Below are 6,200 nucleotides of genomic sequence, written 5' to 3'. Positions count from 1 at the left end.
GGAGGCGGAGGCTGCGGTGGGCCGAGATCGCGCCACTGCACTCCAGCCTGGGTAACGAGAATGAAACTCCGTCTCAAAAAAAAAAAAAAAAAAAACCCCTGTGGTCCCAGCTACTTGGGAGGCTGAGGCAGGAAGATCACTTGAGCCTGGGAGTTCAAGCAAACCGTGATCTTGTCAATGCACTCCAGGCAACAGAGTGAGACCTTGTCTCAAAAACAAAACAAAACAACACAAAACAAAACAGAAAGATAGATAGAAAATGGAAAAAACAAAAAAACCACAAAACCTCTCAGCACTCCCAAATCTCCTTTCCCTACTTTTTTTTCTTTTTGAACAAAGCACTATCTCTTAACATATTATGTAACTTACTTATTTATTATGTTTATTGCTTGTTTTCTGACTTCTGCAGTTAATATGTAAAGTCCTTGAGGGCAGGGATCTTCTGTTGGTTTGCTCACTTATATATTGTGAATATCTAGCACATAGTAGGCATTCAATGAATGAATGAAGGAAGGAAGGAAACTCTACTTTTCTTATAAGTTATCATCCAATTTTCTGCCTCATTGACATTTTCCTTTTAATTATTGAGATATTTCATCATCTTTATTTTCTGAACTTTGTATTGAATTTTGTTCGTTTGTTTGAGACAGGGACTCACTCTTGCTGAGGCTGGAGTGCAGTTGGTGGTTACCGCTCACTGAAGCCTCATCTTCCCAGGCTCAAACAATTCTCCCACCTCAGCCTCCAAGTAGCTGGGACTACAGACATGCAGCACCATGCCTGGCTAAATTTTTAAAAATTATTTTTTGCAGAGACAGGGGCACATGTTGCCCAGGCTGGTCTCAGACTTCCGGGCTCAATCCTCCCACCTTGGCCTCCCAAAGTGCTGGGATTATAGCCATGAGCCACTTTGCCTGGCCCTTGTGTTCAATTTTTAATTTCTGCCATCATATTTTATTTCTAAAATCTCTTTTTTTCTGCTTTCTAAATGTTCATGTTTATAATCTCATTTTTCTTCATGGATATGTTATCTTAATTTTGAAGTTTTCTTCCTCCTTGAATTATGTTTCCTCTGAGTTTCTTTTTGCTGTTTCCCTTCTTGTTTTCCGTGCTAAAAAGCTCTCCTCAAATTTCTGATGATTTTGTCTATTTATATTTAAGATCCAAGCACTGAAAGCTCATTGGAAATTGTGTCTACCTGGGTGGAACCTGTCAATGAGTAGGTCTCACTGGGTGGTGAGATGTCCCTGGCCTTTCTGTAGGAAAATTCCAAATATCAGTATTGGGAGGAGGGGGCTGGCTACTTTGCCAGTAAAAATGAATTGTCTTAGCTTTTGCCTGGGAGTATATGCTTGGCTGCCAGTGAAATGGGATCTGAGCAGATAAAGGGCGCGGTGAGAGTGGGATAGAGTTGTGGCTAGAAATCTCAAGTTCAGGCCGGGCGCGGTGGCTCAAGCCTGTAATCCCCAGCACTTTGGGAGGCTGAGATGGGCAGATCACAAGGTCTAAAAGATCGAGACCATCCTGGCCAACATGGTGAAACTCCGTCTCTACTTAAAAATACAACAAAAATTAGCTGGGCGTGGTGGCTCGAGCCTGTGGTCTCTCTCAGCTACTCGGGAGGCTGAGGCAGGAGAATTGCTTGAACTTTGGAGGCAGAGCTTGCAGTAAGCTGAGATTGTGCCACTGTACTCCAGCCTGGCGCCTCGTGACAGAGCAAGACTCTGTTTCAAAAAAAAAAAAAAAAAAATGAGTCTCAAGTTCAGGGCACAGGTTTCCACGTGAGTTTTTAGTAGAATGTTATCTTGCCCTAAATCAGACCAAGTATCCCAAAGATCAGAGTCCGTAATACTTCAACCCTTCCTGGCTTCTGCTGGTGGATGGCAGGGTAATTCCTGGTTGTGGGGTCGGGGGGCCCAGAGGAGGAGTGCAGCGTGGTTTAACTGTTTCTTACAAGCACCATCAACTTTCTCTTGCTTTTACTTCTACTCTGCACCTATGCTTCTGAAGTGCTTACCAAGTACCTCCCATTTCTGAGCTGTCCTAGAGTTTAATAGTTTAGATCTGCTCCTTTCTTCTGATCTTCCTGGCAGGGTAAGGTTTTGGTTTCTGGCCAACCACTGATTTGCCTGTCAGTTTCCAAAGCTTGTTGAGATCTCCCCTCTGCTGTTGCTTTCTCTGCTTTCTTTTTTCTTCTGGGTTTATGCATGTTTAATTTATTTTACTCGGGTTTCAGGAAAGAACCAAAATTAAAGTATATTAATCATTTTAATTGGAAGTGATTTGTATCATGTCTCATGTAATTATTTGGGTAAAAATAAAATATTTTTACAGTACTTCATGTTTCTTTTGAGGGTCATTTCTTGGATTTTTCCATACTCTTAAAACGAATGAAAATTTAGAGCTTGAGCTACTTCTAGAAAATAAATACAAAATTAGAAACTTTGGACAAATATAAATAATCATGATTTTGATCCATGTGAATTTCAGTTTGGTGAAAGCAAAAATCATTCCTAGAACAAAGTTAAGGGGGAGCAGTTAGTTATAGTAATTATTTTTAAAAAACTACTTGTTATGTGACTTTGAATTACTTATTTAATTAAGATTAATACATGTATTTAAAGTATTATGTAATTTTTAGTGTATAGTTACATATAATGACCCAGGGATTATGGAATTGAGTTTATATGAGGACACTGATTATCAAATGAAACCAAGTTTTACTCCATATGTACTTATTTGTGCAATGCTATCTAAAAGTATCTACTCTTTAAAAACATTTAAACGTTTTTAAATGGTGGGGAGGAGCATTAGGTACTGTTAATCACCTAATCCACTGTTACACTGTTTCTCAGTATTTTTAAACTCATGTCTCTTCTGGACAAATAGAAAACTCACCACTTTCCTCAAACCTTGCCATTTTTCATTTTATTTATTATATTTTTTTAGACAGAGTCTTGCTCTGTTGCCCAGGCTGGAGTGCAGTGGGGCGATCTTGGCTCACTGCAACCTCCGCCTCCTGGGTTCAAACAATTCTCCTGCCTCAGCCTCGAGTAGCTGGAATTACAGGTGCACCCCACTATGCCCAGCTAATTTTTGTATTTTTAGTACAGACTGGGTTTCACCATGTTGGCCAGGCTGGTCTCGAACTTCTGATCTCAAGTGATCCTCCCACCTCTGCCTCCCAAAGTGTTGGGATTACAGGCATGAGCCACCGCACCCAGCCTTAATTCTTTTTTTTTTTTTTTTCTTGCATTTTTAGTAAAGACAGGGTTTTACCTTGTTGGCCGGGCTGGTCTCAAACTTCTGACCTCAGGTGGTCCGCCCACCTCTGCCTCCCAGAGTTCTGGGATTACAGGCATGAGTCACGGTGCGTGGCCCAACCCTTGCCATTTCTAATAAATTTTTCTTAAGAGCCTAAAAGACATTTATCGAACTTTACTGTATATATTTGAGATTTTGTTTTGTTTTTTAGAGATACGATCTCACCCTGTCTCCCAGACTAGAGTGCAGTTGAGCAATCATAGCTCACTGCAGCCTTCAACTCCTGGACTCAAGTGATCCTCCTGCCTCAGCTTCCCAAGTAGCTAGAGCTACAGGTGCACGCCACGTGCCGGGCTATAAGAGTCAGGGTCTTGCTATGTTGCCCAGGTGGGCTTCGAACTCCTAGCCTCCCACCTTGGCCTCCCAAAGTGCTGGGACGTACAGGTGTGAGCCAACACACCCAGCCCTTGTTTTTGTTTTCAAATAAATAGCGCTGATTTTTTTTCCCCCAAGCTACATGTTCTCACTTCTCCAGATTCTAATTAATCTCCTATCCTGGGGCTGGAGGAAGGGCAGAGGACCTTACCAGATTGTTAAGACTATGTTGAGGATGATTTTAGAAGCAACTTTTTTTCCTTACTCATGAGCATAACTGTATTTGTGAAATTTGAGGCAAGGGAATTTTCTTTTTCTTTCTTTCTTTTTTGTTTTTTGAGACAGAGTTTCTCTCTTGTTGCCCAGGCTGGAGTGCAATCAATGGCATTATCTCAGCTCATGACAAACTCTGCCTCCTGGGTTCAAGTGACTCTCCTCCTGAGTTCCTGGGATTACAGGTGCGTGCCACCACACCCAGCTACTTTTTGTATTTTTAGTAGAGACCAGGTTTCTCCATGTTGATCAGGCTGATCTCGAACTCCTGACCTCAGGTGACCTGCCTGCCTCGGCCTCCCAAAGTGCTGAGATTATAGACGTGAGCCACCGCAGCAGGCTTGCGGATTTTCAAATGATGATTTTACTATACACAGTTATTTTCAGGGGTTGCTGTTCCCTTCTAAACTTGACTACATTATTGTGATAGTTGAATCGATGGTATAACGTCGATTTAAAAATTATCACAGATTGGTTACACACCTTCACCATGGGAGGCAGTCCCAATTTACCTTAATAAAATTAAATGTACTGCATTCTAACATCTCCACAACCACAACGCAAGGGTTATTTCCTAGTTGTAGTAACATATATTTAACTACATTAAATTAATAGATGAAAAAGCTACTTAAAAATCTAATTACAGAAATATAAAGCTCAAACAAACAAATAAAAAATTAGATAAATTTCACTACAACAAAATAAAAAACGTTTATACTTCAGAGACACCATTAAGAAAGCAAAAGGACAGCCTACAGAATGGGAGAAAATATTCGCAAATCACATATCTGATAAAGGACTTGGAATCAGAATATAAGTTATATATATGTATATACATATTATTTTATTTTGTTTTTGAGACAGAGTCTCCGTCATGTAGGTTGGAGTGCAGTGACACAATCGAAGCTCACTACAAACTCTGCCTCCCATGTTCAAGGGATTCTTACGCCTCTGCTTCCCAAGTAGCTGGGATTACAGGCGCGGGCCAACACCCCCGGCTGATTTTTCTGTTTTTAGTAAAGACAGGGTTTCACTATGTTGACAAGCTTGTCTCGAACTCCTGACCTCAAGTGATCCACCTGCTTCGGCCTCCCAAAATGCTGGGATTAAGGCATGAGCCACTGTACGTGGCCTATAATAGATGCATAATTCTTGTAATTCAATAATAAGAAAACAACCCAATATAAAAAGCAAATTATTTGAATAAATATTTCTCTAAAGAAGATAGACAAATGGCCAATAAGCACATGAAAAGATTCTCAACATTATTAGTCATTAGATAAATGCAAAGAAAAACCACAATGAGATACCACTTCATACTCACTACACTGGCTGTAATAAAAAAAAGGCATAATATAAAATGTTGATGAGTATGTGGAGAAAGGAACCTTCACACATGACTGGTGGGAATGCAAAATACATAGCTACTTTGGAAAAACAGCTTCACAGTTCCTCAAAATGTGAAATGTAGCATTATGATATGACCCAGCAATCCCACTCTGAGGCATACTACGGATAACTGAAAACATATGTCCACACAAAAACTTGTAGGTAAATTTTCATTGCAGCATTATTCCTGATAGTCAAAAAGTAGAAACAACTGAAATGTCCATCACTTATGAATGGGTAAGCAAGTGTGGTCTGTCCACACAAATGCTGTACTATCCGGCCGTGGAAAGGAATGAAGTACTGATACGTGCTACGACGCGGATGAACTTTGCAAGTATTAGACAACGTGAAAGAGGTCACTCGGAAAAGGCCACAGATTGCGTGATGTCATTTCTATGAAATGCCCAGAAGCGGCAAATCCATAGAGAGAAAAGATGAATGCTTACCAGGGGCTGCAGTGAGGGATGTGGTAGTGGCTGTTAATGTCTGTGGGGTGTGTTTTTGGGATGATAGAAATGCCCTGGAATTAAATGGAGGCGAATGGTGCCCAACACTGTGAAAACGATGAGTTTTACGGCCTGTGAGTTGTATCTCAATAAAACTATTATTACAAAAGAATTTCCCTGATTATCTCAAAAAATGTTTCTTTTACCAGATAGATTTTGTTGAAATCAAAATCTAACAAAACCTGGCTGGGCACAGTGGCTCACTCCTGTAATCTCAGCACTTTGGGAGGCAGAGGCAGGTGGATCATTTGAGGTCAGGATTTCAAGACCACCCTGGCCAACTTGGTGAAACCCTGTCGCTATTGAAAATACAAAAATTAGTGCCGGGCGCGGTGGCTCAAGCCTGTAATCCCAGCACTTTGGGAGGCCGAGGCGGGTGGATCACGAGGTCAA

This window comes from Cebus imitator, unplaced genomic scaffold (genome assembly GCF_001604975.1).
Source record: "Cebus imitator isolate Cc_AM_T3 unplaced genomic scaffold, Cebus_imitator-1.0 Scaffold196, whole genome shotgun sequence".
NCBI lineage: Eukaryota > Metazoa > Chordata > Mammalia > Primates > Cebidae > Cebus > Cebus imitator.
This window is presented reverse-complemented; position numbering follows the sequence as displayed.